Raw genomic sequence first — 15,982 nt, 5'->3', positions numbered from 1 at the left:
GCGATGGGCTGTAACCCTCTTAAACTATCAGTTTAAGATGGAACATGTATCCTCAAAAAAGTTAGGACACGCAGATGCATTATCACGGTTGATCCCTAAAAGAAGCGAAAGTTTCGAAGAAACGGTAATTGCTGCGCTTAAAGACGAAAGTGAATGTACAAGTTCAATGTGTAATATGATATGTGAACTTCCGGTAACTTTCGAAAAAATAAAAAAAGAGGCAGTAAATGACATTTTCATTAAGAAAATGAAAAATCAATTGGGATGGATAAAAAAAAATAAAAAGGTAGATCAAACAACGCCTTTTTCCATCTGTGAAGATGTGCTCATGTATGGTGAGAGGATCGTAATTCCACTAACGTTACAGAGGAAAATTCTGAAGGAATTTCATACAGGTCATCCGGGCATTTCGAGAATGAAATCCCTTATGAGAGGATATGTGTACTGGCCTGGTATGGACAAGGAAGTTGAAAAATGTGTCAAGACATGCAGAGGATGTCAATTAGCAGCTCGAGATCCTCCAGTAAAAACGACGCCATGGCCAAAGACGGACCTACCCTGGTCACGTCTGCATATTGATTATGCGGGACCTATAAATGGTTATTTTTACTTGATTATTGTAGATTCTTTTTCAAAATGGCCAGAAATATTTAAGTTTAGACATCCAACAGCAAAAAACACTGTGAGTGCGCTTAATGAAATTTTTAGCCGTTTTGGAGTGCCAAAAACCTTAGTGAGCGATAATGGAACAGCATTTACTGCTCATGAATTCAAAGAATTCTGTGACTCACTAAATATTCTACATATGACAAAACCTGTGTACCATCCACGATCGAATGGGTTGGCCGAAAAATTTGTAGATACGTTTAAAAGGGCACTTAAGAAAAATCTTACGACGGACACAGACGAACAATGTATTCAAACATTTTTAGCAATTTACAGGGTGACACCAAATCCTAATAATAATGTCAATTCTTCCCCGGCTGAGCTAATGTTTGCAAGAAAGATAAGATCTGTCTTCGATAGGCTGCTACCAGAGAAAAAGAAAGTTTTCAAAAAAGAAAACCTTAATACCAAGTGCTTCTCCCCAGGTGAAAATGTATATTTCAAAAATTTTCAAAATGGACGAAATCAGTGGGTTGAAGGTATTATCAAAAAAAGGATTGGGAGCATGGTCTATACCATCCAAGGATTAAGTTTTGTCTGCAAAAGACACAGAAATCAAATACGTCCCAGACTGTCTCCAAATGTGGAAGAGACACCAATGGAAACATTGTGCGATATTTTTGATATACCAAAACCAGCGTGTGTACCGCAAACAATGAATATTTCGCCTGAACCGACCATACGGGCTGGACAGAAACCTTTACCCCGGGTAACGCTGACCAGAAGGAAAAGTGCAAGAAAGAGAAAAGTTACCAGGAGATTAAGCCCTGACCCTAAAAGGAAGAGGTATTTAAGCTAAAATCAGGAAGATTTCAGCTTCAGGGGGAGGTGTTGTGAAGGAACATAACTGGCTATACACCGGTTACAAACTGTATATATATATTGGACTGTTTGGCAGACAGCGGCAGACAGCGGCAGACAAGCAGTCACAGTAAGACGGATAGTCTTACGTGTTGATTATCAGACTTTCTTCCCCATACTTGTTACTATGTACTTCTATTTACCTTAGGCGAGCAGCCTTACGTTTCTGTATTATAAATAAACCCCATTACACATACCACTCGGTGTAACTCACGTTTGTCTTTATTTCCTAAGTATTTAGGAATATAACACCCTTGAACTCTAATCTTTTGCCGCACACACTTCTCGCCGTCTTTCTGGTTTTCGTTAATTCAGGTCGACCTATCCTTTTCCATATATCTTCATTTATAATACTAATATCTGCACCGCTATCCAGAAGCAATGTAACCAGATGTCCATTTATCCGAACATCAACATATTTCCGTCTTTCGCAGCTTTTTTCTTTATTCATGCGAAGCGTATTTACATTATCGGTCCCTTGTCTTTTCTTCTGGGCACAGTATGTTCCCTTGTGACCTCTGAGACCACATTCATAACATATTTTGTTCCTAAACCAGCAGGTCTTATTGTTGTGTCTTAAACTACCACAACATTTACACTTTAGCTTTGGGTCTTTGTATCCTTTAAGGATCCTGTGTTCTTGGAACCTGGACTTTCTTGTGGTCCCTTGCCTTTTTACTTGCTGCACCTTAAAAATATTTTTCTCTTCAATGCGAGTGTTGTCTTTCTTTATGTTAATCAGACGTTGACACTCTTCAGTGACTTTTTGCAATGTTATGTTAGGATCCGCCTCCATAATTGTTAGGATCCGTGAGCGTATATCTTTGTCCCTTGGTGCTGTGAGACCTTGTACAAAGATTAAACATTTAAATTGGTCTGCGGAAATTTCATTCAATTTAAATGATTCGCATAAACAGTTCACAGTGCAAGCATATTCTAGATAGTCTTCAGCTTCTGCCTTCTGAATGTTCAAACATTTGTATCTAGAGTGAAATAGGCTATCCCTTTTATCAAATATTTTCGACAAGGTACTAATTGTTTCCTCGAACGAAACCTCCTCCGGTTTTTTTGGTAGAATTAGATTTGCATACTTGGTGTTTTCATCAGTACCCAGTTTTTGTAGTAGCAGGGTAACTTTTTCCTCATCGGTCCAGTCTAAACATCTTTTCGTAAAAATTGTTTCGTATCTTCTGTAGTATGCAGGGAAAGTAACACCAGTATCCGGGGAGTAACGAAATTCCGTTAGTGAATTTGAAATACCCTCGGCAGAAAAATTAGTCTTCTTCCCGGTCGACGTTAGAATTAGCTTTTCTAAATTCTTTTGCTGTGTCGACATTTGTCGTTGTAGTATGTTTGTTTGTTCTTGTTGTGCCTCTAAAGTTTTTTGTGTTCTTTCTTGTTGTTGTTGCAGCTGTTGCTGTAGCTGTTGTTGTTTAATTTGTTGTTGTTGTTGTTGTTGCGCTAAAAATTGTTGAGTCATTTTTGTCTGTTCCTGGATGCTAAGGGCTAGAGCCTTAGTTAACTCTGCTAATTGTTCCATGTTAGCTTCTAGTACAAAAATGTCTTTTCGAATTCTACACAATAATTCCAAAGAAAAATCGTAAATTTACGTATATCGTAAATTAGTAGCAATATGCAGACACAACACGTTTCAACAAAGTTCATCCATAGTAATTCAACAGGCTTTGTAAAATAATTCTTTTTCTTTTTTTTTTTTTTTTTTTTTTTTTTTCAACAACGTAAGTTCATACACAAAATATTTCTTATTTCCCACGACAAATAGTTCCAATTATTTATATAAAGGCAATAACAAACAATTAATTTTCCAAAAAAAAAATATATGGCTGCCGTTCCCACGTGGCATAAAATGGTACAATAGTCGTTGTATTTATATTTTTTCTTTCGAAACTCGTAATCCTTTAGTGTAGTTTCGAATTCAACTTGCGACCATTTTTTTTTTTTTTTTTTTTTTACTTGTCAAAACAAATATAAATTCCACTTTACCTTGAACATGTTTCTATAATTTCTTGTGAGTTCTTTACGAAGAAAAAATCCGTACTTTTCGCTACTTTAGGTAGGAAAAATTTTTAAATTCATTGACGCACGTGGTCAAAAATCCTTGTGTAGTTTGTTTTTTTCGTAAAACAAAAAATCCTTGCATTGTTCACAGTCCTTGGTACGGTAATTTATCTCTGTTAAGAGAAAGAACATCCTTTCGTCGCCATTGTTATATTCCTAAATACTTAGGAAATAAAGACAAACGTGAGTTACACCGAGTGGTATGTGAAATGGGGTTTATTTATAATACAGAAACGTAAGGCTGCTCGCCTAAGGTAAATAGAAGTACATAGTAACAAGTATGGGGAAGAAAGTCTGATAATCAACACGTAAGACTATCCGTCTTACTGCGACTGCTTGTCTGCCGCTGTCTGCCGCTGTCTGCCAAACAGTCCAATATATATATACAGTTTGTAACCGGTGTATAGCCAGTTATGTTCCTTCACAACAGAATGACTTTTCTTGAGGTTCATTCCAAGCCCAAACCGTATCTTTTTTCAATAATTCCAGCATTGGTTGTAATACCGCTGCTAAGTTAGGCACGAATTCCCCTAGATACTGACTCATTCCCAAAAATCTTCTGAGCTCTGTGACTGATGTAGGGACAGACAACTTTTTTATCACTTCTAACCGTTCTTCAGTGGGTTGTATCCCCTTAGCTGATATGCTGTGTCCGAAGTATTTTATAATGCTTTTACTGAATTCGCACTTCTCTTTGTTTAATTTTATTCCTGCTTGCTCTATTATTTTTAGTTCTATTATAAGCCTTCTATCATGTTCCTCCATCGTTTTCCCATGAATTTATATGCCATCTATTATGACGTAAACTCCTTCCACATTTTCAAGAAGCTTGGACATTTTCCGTTGAAAAATTTCTGGTGCTGATGATATTCCAAAGGGCAATCTTTTAAAACAATATCTCCCGAATGGGGTTATGAAAGTCGTAAGCAACCGACTCTCTTTTGCCAATGGAATTTGGTGAAACCCACTGGCTGCGTCCAGTTTTGAAAATATCACTGAGCTGTTCAATTTGGGTGATATATCCTCCAGATTCGGCAGCATATAATATTCGTGTTTTACTGCTGAATTCCGGTCCCATACTTCTCCGTTTTGTTTTCTCACCGGAATGATTGGACTGCACCAATCCGTTGGTTGTGTGACTTTCTCGATCACACTATCGTCCTCTAAACGTCGAAGTTCCTTCTTTACTTTTGGCATAATGGGAAATGCTATCCATCTAGCCGTCGGGGTACAATACGGTTTCACACCGTCTTTTAACGCTATTTTCACTGGGTCTGTTTTCATGACTCCAGTTACCTCCCCTTTGTTTACATTAGACACAAATTTAACCAAATTCATTCAATACGCTGTTTCTCTCGATAGTAAGTTGTCTGTACTGCTATCAATAACATATGTTTCGAATGAGTATCTGCTATCCTTATGTCTCGTATCAACTGTAAACTTCCCTATACAGTTCAATATACCTCCGGGTCTTTTGTATATGCCATATGCTGGTTTCAAAACAGGGTTTTTTCTCAAGCTATGAAACGTTTCGTAACTGATAACATTTATATCCGCTCCGGTGTCGATTTTAAAAATTAAATTATTTTCACATACCTTTAACCGCACGTGCCATGGGTCTATTGCATTTTCTCTGAATTCTTTTCTTTTATAAATAGCCCCAAGAAAGTATTCCTCTGTCGTATGTTTTTCCACTTGTCTGACATTATGGGCTTTGAATCTGCAACATATCGCGAAGTGATTTATTTTGTCACAGTTTCAACATCGTTTTCCATTCGCTGGACAATAATCTTGCCGTTTGTGTTTTTTGTTACATTTTCCACATCTCTGTTGCTGCGTTTCTTTTTGTGGATAATTTTGTTTCCATTCATTTTGTTTTACTGCGTCGACCGATTTTTCCTTCATTTCAGCCATTTGCTGTCTCACTTGTTCGTAGCTGCGTGCTATTTCTATAGCCTTTTCCAAGCTTAGGTCGTCTCTAAGTTGTAGTTTTTCGGATAGCTCTCCACTTCTTAACCCGATGACCAGCCTGTCTCTTATTTGGTCATTTTTGTGTGGAAAATCACAGTTTTCCGATAGTTCGTGAAGTCCCCGAATAAATTGTTCTATCGATTCGCCTTCCTTTTGTGTTCTGAGGTGAAATTTTGCGCGCTTGTGTATAATATTTTTTTTTGGCATGAAGTGGCCTTCAAATTTGTTCAGTATCACGTTGAAACTCTTTTCATCTTCCTTTTTCTTGAAAGAGAACGACTTATATATTTGTTCGGCGTCCGGTTCCATACAATACACAAGCGTGCTAATTTGTGTATCGGGCGACTCTTCATATAATTTTGTCGCACTCCGAAAATGTTGAAATTGCTCTCGCCATGTCCTCCACTGGTTCGGTTGCGTAAAGTCAAAACGCTCTGGGGCTGAAGTCTAAACATATTTCTTTTTGAAATAGTTGACGTTAATCCTTTTTTTTTTTTTTTCTCGTTATAAGGTTTCCTTACCCAAAGAAAAAATTTGATCCCAATCTGACACCATGTTTCGTCGGGTCCCTGTAATTTCTATGCTACCACGTGGTGACCGCTGCTACTACATTTTAGAGCGGGAAGGAAAGAACCAGAAACGCGTTTGTTCACATCAAATACTTTATTTAGACTCCCCCTGATATTAACCAAGGGCAAGTAACTCTTTATTATTACACAGGGGGAGGTGGCCACCACAACAAATACCAACTTCTTTATCAATTCAATTCAAATAAGACAAACCAAAAGGAACAAGAAGTGAGTTCATTTTTTTCAACAGAAAACATTTTAGATTCGAATGCACTCAATTCAAAGAAAGAACAAGCAGTAAAATTATTTTCAAGCGAACAATGTATCAACAAAAAGGAACACGTATTTAGTTAATTTACATTATAGAATTCTGCAATTTGCAATAAAATGTTGAAGGTGTCGGTGTCTGTGCGACTGTATTCTTGTCGCCATAAGCACTTATGTTCCGTGCTCTTTTTTAAAATAGTATTTTCAAGTTAAATTCAAGTTTTACAATATCTTATTGTTTATTAAATTGTCAGATGAAAATTACAATACACTCGCTAGTTCGGTAACATAAGTACACACAACTGAAAATAAAATGTTTTTTTCTTTTTTTATAATTACAAATCTAAATCATGAATTCATCTCGCAGTCACTCCCCTTCCAGAAATATACAGAGTGCCCACAAAGTCTGGCTACATAATCTACAGGATGCTTCCACAAAGTCTGGCTACATAATGTAGCCAGACTTTGTGGACACCCTGTATATATAATGAAATGATTATCTTCTATCTTCTTCTATATATATAAAAGCGAAAATGTATGTATGTATGTATGTATGTATGTATGTATGTGTATATGTTTGTGTGCCTGCTAAAAACTTTCGACAGACACAAAAAAAATTCACAAACTCGGTATCATATTGAAACTCCATCCTTCGCTCTAAAAATATCGAAAAATTCGCCAAAAACGTTCATTTTTTCACCCCGAAATCGACAATTTTCGACAGGGGGTGGTGGTAAACAAAAACGGCCCTCTCGATTGGTTCTACGCATGCGTCAGATGACGTCATGACTTATTTACTTTAAATAGTTAAAAAACTGAACATATTTCATGTACGTCATGTTAGGTCAGTTGATTAACGCGTTGGTTCATTATCTAAATGTTTTGGGTTCGAATCGTGGTGTGAGATGTCTTTTTTTTTTTTTTCGATTTTTTAAATTTAAATATTGAACCAGTGTTATTTAAGCCATTTTTCACGTAACGATCATTTTTCTGTTTTTTTTTTTTTACTTCGCTTATCCACCCCCGACCACACACCCAAAAACACCCGGGTACCCACCGATTTTTTAAATTTTAATATCGAAACAGGCTTATTTAAGCAATTTTTCACATGTTCGTTTTTCTGTTTTCATCGTTCATTTGCCTTACGTTAGTTTTTTTCCCGCTTAAGTGTTAACGTTGTTTTCTTTTTTTTTCTTTGCTTCTAACAAACAAACCTAGTCATTGACATCGTCGTCGTAACGCTCGACGACTTCCGGGCATGCACCTGTCAATTTGGTTCTTACTTAAATAAATTCAAACATCTTTCACTAACTCATTCTGGCTGGCCGATTTTATTTTCAAACTTCGCCTCATGGCTTTGGGTTCGATCCTATCTCCCCCCTCGGTTTCTTTTTTATTTAACACCACACACACCTACAAACACTTGGGCAATGCCGGGTACCCCCGCTAGTCTATATATATAAAAGCGAAAATGTGTGTATGTTTATGTGTTTGTATGTCTGCTAAAAACTTTCGACAGACAGAACAAAAATTCACAAATTTGGTATCATATGAAAGCCCCATCCTTTGCCCGACAAATATCGAAAATTGGCAAAAAACGTTAATTTTTTCACCCTGAAATCAGCACTTTTCTACAGGGAGGCAGGGTCAGCAAAAACCGTCCTCTCATGATGAGATCGGTCTATGCATGCGTCAGACGACGTCATGACTTGATTTAGTTTAAATATTTAAAGGACTGACACAATTTCATGTACGTCGTGTTAGCTCAGTTAGTTAGAGTGTTGGGTCATTATCTAAAGGTTTTGTGTTCGAATCGTCTTTTTATTTTTTTCGATTTTTTAAATTTAAACATTGAAGCAGGGTTATTTAAGCCATTTTTCATGTAACGTTTGTTTTTCTGTTTTTTTTGTTTTTTTTTTACTTCGCTTATTCTTAGGTTTTCATTAACACCCCCACCCCCGACCTACCACACACACCCAAAAAACACTTGGGTACCCGCCGATTTTTTAAATTTTAATATCGAAACAGGCTTATTTAAGCCATTTTTCACATATCTTTTTTTGTTTTTATTTTTCAGATTTTTTAAAGCAGTTTTTCTGTTTTAGTTTTTTCGATTTTTACATTTAACATCGTTCGTTTGCCTTACGTTAGTTTTTTTTGTGTTTCATTCTTATGTTTTGATTACCCCCCCTCCCCCCGCCGCCTGGGTATCCCCCACGTTCGTTTTTCTGTTTTCTTTTTTGTTTTTTTTTACTTCGCTTATTCTTAGGTTTTAATTAACACCCCCCCACCCCCACATCCGCCGACCACACACACCTCCAAACACTCAAGCAACGCCGGGTACCCCCTCTAAGCAGGGTTTTTAACGTTCGTTTTTTTATTTTTTTTTACTTCGCTTATTCTTAGGTTTTCATTAAAACCCCCACCCGACCACACACACCGGGTACCCCTCGCTAGTATACATATAAAGGTAATATCCATTGAGAGCGTATGGTGGTTCTATGAGAAAATAAAGCTGTGTACGCATTATAAATGTTTCTTTTCTGTGACTTATGTTATACATTAGTACATTAGGGGTCATTTCGACTTAAAAGTTTATTTATTGCACCCATCTGAACTAGAAAAAAAAACATGATTTAAATGTGTACGTCTCGTTTCAAATACTAACGATGAATATCTAATATGGCCGACCAGACGGGTGATCAAAAAGTCAGATCGAGCGTACCGGAACACAAAATGAAACCAAACACTTGGATGCGAGCAAAACGTAAACTGTGCCGTCAATACAGAACTTCGTGTAGAAAATGTGTAAGGAAAGTCCTTTAAAATTACTGCGCCCTCTGTAGATGTATAATGTTGCAGCAACGTAAAGCAATTCAATAACCAGTAAACACCGGTTCTGCACAGAATCCAACTAGCAAGGTACCTAGATGGACGCGAACAGTTACTCAGAACGGACCTAACAACGGTAAGATATGCTCACACGGCACGAGAAGCAACAGCAACACGATTCCCGACCAAGTCAATCATCGCACTCCCAACGTCTTTCAATCACCCGCTTTTATGGTCATTGTAGGCCGGCTAAATTTGCATATTGCGAGAATTCATGTGACTTTGCGAGATATCATCCTTTACAATAGACGGTGGCCGCCATCTTGATCTCTCTTTATCTATTTTCGGTCGGTCTTTTTTACGCACCCACACAACACACAAACACGCGGGCGCTTGTCTCCTGGATGCACATTACACTCCCCCCTGATCTGATGATCACATAGAGAGCATTGTGGGGGTGACCTTTTAGTGCGTGTGCTTCTGCGAAGAGGTACATTCACTGTTTCAGATTCGGGCTCTGGATCTGGTTCCACCTCATCAGATGAAGTATCACTATCAGTCTCTGGAGGGGGCTCACTGAATCCGTGTATCGGCAGCTCATCACTGGACGCTTCACTGCTTTCTTCTGTAGTTGTGTGACGCGCCTCGGTAGATGGGCGAAGATCTCGCACATGTCGTGGGGTTCCATCGACCAAAACAGACTGCTGGCTAATCACTCCAGATATTTGTCCTCGCTTAAACTTGTCGGTGCACCGATTTCCTGGGGGCCGCACCCACACTGGATCTCCCACTTCATATCTGTTACATGTTCCCTTGTCGGCTGGCTGTGTTGTGTTGATTCCCTTCACACCGACTCGGTACGTGTAAATAGCATTCGCAGGTGCGGTTGAAGGAGACGTCCCGTCCTTTGGCGTAATGTTGTACCAATATGTGGCTTCCGTAATAGTACATCGCTTCCTGGCAGCAATTCTCTTGATGCTGTGATGGCTTCTTTCAGCAATGGCATTTCCTGACGGCACATGTGCACATCGCAACCGTAGTCGGACACCCCACTCATCTAACAACTGCCGGACTTGCTGGCTACAAAACGCTGCATCATTGTCAGTCAGGAGCTCTTCCGGCGCACCTTGCTCAGAAAAAATGGATGATAGGTGGCGAACAACATTTGCCGAATCCTGTCTGGTCATCTGCCGCCACACCACAAATCTCGTAGGCCTGCAATCAATGAGAGTTAGAAAGGGCTTGCCACTGTGATGGGTAATATCCATGGCCAGCCGCTGCCACACACTCTCAACTTCCAATCGACCCTTCTGTCATCGCTCTGGTGCAGGATCAATAGACTGGCAAGCCTCACAATTTCTGATGATCTGTCTGACATCCATCTTGTTCACTGCTGGGTATACACGCCTCACAAAATAAAGGGTCCTCTTGATACCCAGATGTCCGGTCTGTGCATGAATTTTTTGTATTTGACACGGGTCGATTGCAACTGCACAAGATCGAGCAGTAATCTCCATTCCCATCTTTGTGGCTTCATACCATTTGTGAGGTACTCGGGTCAGTTGGTCAGCACGATTACAATGTGATGGCACCAGAGTGACGCTCACAAAATAAAGGGTCCTCTTGATACCCAGATGTCCGGTCTGTGCATGAATTTTTTGTATTTGACATGGGTCGATTGCAACTGCACAAGATCGAGCAGTAATCTCCATTCCCATCTTTGCGGCTTCATACCATTTGTGAGGTACTCGGGTCAGTTGGTCAGCACGATTACAATGTGATGGCACCAGAGTGACGCTCAGTGATAGCCCATACTCAGATACCAGGTTTTTTAGCGTGTCTAGCCGTCTCCGTATTAACATTTCGCTTGCTGCCTCGGTACGGATTCGTGTCCGTCCTGAAAGTGTGTCAGACACCCAGTGGTAGACACAGAGAGAATCTGTGTACAAGGTCAACTTCTTAGACTGCCACTGCAGGGCCAGATTTATCCCCTTTACAACGGCGTCCAGCTCTGCCAGGTTGATATGCTGAGAATCTGTTACAGGCCGCAGCCAACATGCATCTTCGAACACGTTTCCTTCTTGCTCCAACGATACTCCCAACGCCAAAGAACTGGCATCAACCCACACACCTACGTTGTCTCCGTTAACACACCACCGCCCACAGGCAGGGTCCTTCTTGTTCACTCTCTCCAGTGTCTCTTTAATCATCAGAGTTAGTAGGACATCATCGGATATGTCATCCCAACCCGTGGTTGTTAAATTTGTTCTGCGTTTAATTACACCAACAGCTGCGCGGAGCCAGCCACAGACCAGTAAGTGACCAACAAGTTTTCCACACCAAGAAAAAACGGTCCGCCTTGTAACGATGTTGGGGATGCTTGGAATTTCACTGCCACGCCTCCATTGTAGGGTGCCATCTTCTTCATAAACATCCAGTCCCAATACACGTGCTCCTTCTCTCAAACGTTCGGGATTCTTGCATTCCAGACCAAACTGAGCCAACTTTTCTTTGATACACGACGCAGACTGTACATCTTCATTGACGTATACGTCATCAATATAAGCTGACGTTGAGTCCCTCATGGGCTTTTCTTGGGACAATACTGTGTTGACAATAGTCTTCATAATCTGTGGTGCCACATTTAGGCCAAAGCCGAGGCGTGTAAGGCAGTACCTCTGCCCCTGAAACCAAACTGTCTGGAACGGCCACAACGTCTCATCAACTCGCACCTGTAAATAGGCTTTTTGCAAATCCAATATCGAGACATTAGTGCCTTTCTGACGCCATTCCCTCAACTTGCTGGCGCATACGTCAGCATTGGCAGTGTAGGCTTCAATATGCTTGTTAAGCTCCCTATAGTCCAGCACCGGCCATACTTTCGACTTGTTATGCTGGACTACTGCCATCAAGGGTATTAGACCCTTGTGAGGCCCAAGCTTGTCCTCAGGGAAGGGGATTAACCAGCCATCTTGGATCCACGCCTTTAGTTCCCTTTCGTATTCTGCTCGGGCCTCACTGGGTATAGGGTACTCTGCAACCCCATTCTTTAGTCGGTGCCCTTCCCTCGGTCCACTTCCAAGATGCAATCCAGGCCCTCTTGCGAGAGTCGTAGTCCACTAATCCGGCCGATCGATGTGGAGCGCTGCACACACTGGGGCCTCCAAGAATCGCACTTTTCCATCCCGATGAATTGCGACTCCCCCCAGCGCCTTGATGGCATCGTATCCGAACAACAGGTCAAACCCCAAGAGATTTCCTTGGGTCACGAGCACATTGATCTTAGTGGCTGCACCGGTGTCTGTGTAGATCTCGACAGTTCCAGCTCCACAGCATGTCTGGGTCTCGTCTCCTATTGTGGTGACTTTGATCTTTCTCTTAGTCCAACTTGGACACAGCCTGGCGCTCACTATAGTATGCGAACAGCCTGAGTCGAGAAGTGCTGAGCAGGGTATCCTGTTTACGTAGACGGTCATCACTGGTTGCGCCTTGTTCAAATTTTGCTCGGGGAGCAGGGCGGCGCTGACGTCCTCTCCCCTGATACGTTTCCCGCACAGTTTTGGGCTAGATGCCCCAAACCGCCACAATTAAAACAGCGCACACGCCCCCTGTTGGTGCAATTCCTTGCAAAATGTCCGCGTCTGCCACAGCGAAAACATTTCCCATTGCTTGCAGGGTTCTGATTCGGAATCTCCCGAGCACCAATCTGGCCTGTCTGTGTCGCCATCACAACTGGTTCCCCCAGGTCCTCGTCATCTTTGATGATGGCTCGAGCACGTTCCATCAAGTGTTCCATGGGCGTTGTTGAAACGCTGATTGAGCCTCTCAGTAGCTGCTTCACCCGAGTGGGAAGGCCCGCCACAAATGCGTATGCGAGCGTCCGCTCCGACACCCCTCCACCGAATAGGACTGCGAGTTTCTTTAACTCCGCAAAGAAAACGTCCACGCTTTCCTCCGGTAGAAGTTTTCGGGAAGCAAATTTTTCATAGGCCGTACAAGGATCCATGGCGAATGCCTTGTACAGCGCAGCTTTAATTGCGGTGACATCTCCCTTTTCGGCAGCACTGAGTTGCTGATATACACTCAAGGCACCCCCAGCCAATCTCAGGGAAATCACAGTGTGTACCCTTTTTACCTCACAAAGGTCGCACGTCAGCTCGACCCTTTCAACCCAGTCGACAATGGACGTGAACCCGTCAAACTCGGGTAAAAGCTTTAAGTCAAATTTCGACTCGGTCATAGTCCTAGAGGCCAAATAGCCGAGATAGCTTGTAGAAAATGTGTAAGGAAAGTCCTTTAAAATTACTGCGCCCTCTGTAGATGTATAAGGAAAATCCATTAAAAATACTGCGCCCTCTGTAGATGTATAATGTTGCAGCAACGTAAAGCAATTCAATAACCAGTAAACACCGGTTCTGCACAGAATCCAACTAGCAAGGTACCTAGACGGATGCGAACGGTTACTCAGAACGGACCTAACAACGGTAAGATATGCTCACACGGCACGAGAAGCAACAGCAACACGATTCCCGACCAAGTCAATCATCGCACTCCCAACGTCTTTCAATCACCCGCTTTTATGGTCGTTGTAGGCCGGCTAAATTTGTATATTGCGAGAATTCATGTGACTTTGCGAGATATCATCCTTTACAAAAGACGGTGGCCGCCATCTTGATCTCTCTTTATCTATTTTCGGTCGGCGATGCCGAGCCGGTCCCGAGGTAAGTCTTTCCTTTTCGTCCGTCTCTCTTACGCACCCACACAACACACAAACACGCGGGCGCTTGTCTCCTGGATGCACATTACACTTCGGGGAATCTGTTTAGTTCCTATCTTGGTGAATTTATGTGGAGAGAGCGAGTGGGAACAAATAAATTCGGCGAAATCCTTTGTTGCATCGCATGCAATTATTTTACATTAAAAAAAAAAACATTGAAAAAAATTAAAAACACATTTGAAAAAAAAATTAATTAATTATAATTATTTTCCATGTTTTCTTTTGTTGTTGTTGTTGTTGTTGTTGTTGCATTTATTCTACATAAGTAGAAAATAAAATTTGTTTAAATTGTTTCTTTTAGAATTTCCGAGGTGTCAATTTGGTCTCATTTCGTTAGTCTCATTTCGGTTTCCGGTGCGCTCGATCTGACTTTTTGATCACCCGTCTGGTCGGCCATATTAGATATTCATCGTTAGTTATTTAGACGAGACATACACATTTAAATCATGATTTTCTCAAGTTTAGATGGGTGCAGTAAATACACCTTTAACTCGAAATGACCTCTAATGTACTAAGACACAGAAAAGAAACATTTACACAGCTTTATTTTCTCATATAACCACCATACGCTCTCAATGGATATTACCCGTATAAATCAACGTTTTACGATATCTTTTTTGTTTATGAATTTGTTAGGTGAAAGTATAAAATAGTTACAATACACCCACCAGCCCGGTAACATAAGTGCCAATAAAGTAACAATAAAGTAATTTTTAATATCATATTCAGCTAAATCCATAACAAGCGGCACTTGAATGAATGGTTTATTTTATTGACGCTTACACCGTAATCACGTGATTAAAATTTTAGCAGACGAATAATTGGAAGACAAAAGAGTCAGGAGTTCCATTTCCTTAATTTAATTTCTTTTTTGTTGTTTTTTAATATAAGTTACGCGAAACTCACATTTTCGGATCGGGTATAATAATATAATAATAAATAATCCAAAACGAGGAGGGGGTATTTAGTTAGCTCCCACTGCAAGAACTTAAAACACCAGGGTCGGAAAGTGGGATTAAGAAGTCAGCTCTCCCGAGGACGTGCATTCTGACCTGCAAAAAAGTGCCTAGGCAGTCCCATCGGCATACCTCGATAAGGGCACCTAACGTAATTAGCAATAAACTAACCCCTTTTCAAAAAAGAGAAGGTAAAGCCTGGGAGGGTGGACCTCCTAGAACAACACAGAACAACATTACACCGCAATCACAAGAATAGTCCAATCTCTGTTGATTTTGGGGGCCAAGAATAAAAATAAAGAATTGAATCTTACCTTTTTTAAATCACAATTCAACGGGAAGAATAAAATCCGGAAACAAAATAGAATAAACTCGTACTTTTACTCTGCTAGATTATTTTTCACATTTTTTTTTAATTTCAAAAGTTTTAATATCCTTTCGTTTGCTTATCCGCAATAATAAAAGTGTTTGTTGACTTTCAAATATAAGAAAAATAATTATTTCATGAAAACTTTTGTTATTCTTTAGTTTCACTTTTCCTGTGATTATGAAAAGTAGAACTTAACTATTATGGTAACATTCCGCTGTTTTGTTGTTGTTTCTTTCGTGATTGGTTTGCATATTTTTTTCTAATTAAAAAATGAAATTTTTATAAAGTTTATATAAATCCTATATTTTCATATTTAATTTAAATCCGAGAACTTTAGGACAAAAAAAGGATTAGTTTAAAAATTACGAAAGTAAGAACCCTCCCACTCCCACCCATTTCCTAATGTTACTAAGAAAAAAAGGGAAAACTTTCTATGAAAACAACGATGAATAACTGAAAAAAACATCAAAAGAACTCTAAGAATCATAAACTTGTGGGTAAATGTGTAGTTTAGCAGCGTAAATTATTTGGCAGACAAAAAAATTATAAAAATTATTTATTTTTATATAAAACACCTTATTGGACCTAAACGCTAAAATAAAACCAGAAAACTTTCATTTTTATTAATTTTTCA

General features: G+C 40.0%; 1 protein-coding gene across 1 annotated transcript in view; it reads right to left on the bottom strand.

Moving 5' to 3' along the window:
- Nucleotides 1-15,690, bottom strand: part of LOC145256310 (uncharacterized) — a 65,326-nt gene extending 49,636 nt beyond the window's left edge. Inside the window, exon 1 of the mRNA XM_080115041.1 lies at nucleotides 15,293-15,690. The gene's annotated coding sequence lies outside the window, so the exon portion shown is untranslated. The remainder of the gene's footprint in view (nucleotides 1-15,292) is intronic.
- Between the last annotated feature and the right edge of the window lie 292 nt (nucleotides 15,691-15,982).

Source organism: Euprymna scolopes, chromosome 3 (genome assembly GCF_053919585.1).
Source record: "Euprymna scolopes isolate OS-2025 chromosome 3, ASM5391958v1, whole genome shotgun sequence".
In the NCBI taxonomy this organism is placed as follows: Eukaryota; Metazoa; Mollusca; class Cephalopoda; order Sepiida; family Sepiolidae; genus Euprymna; species Euprymna scolopes.
This window is presented reverse-complemented; position numbering and strand designations above follow the sequence as displayed.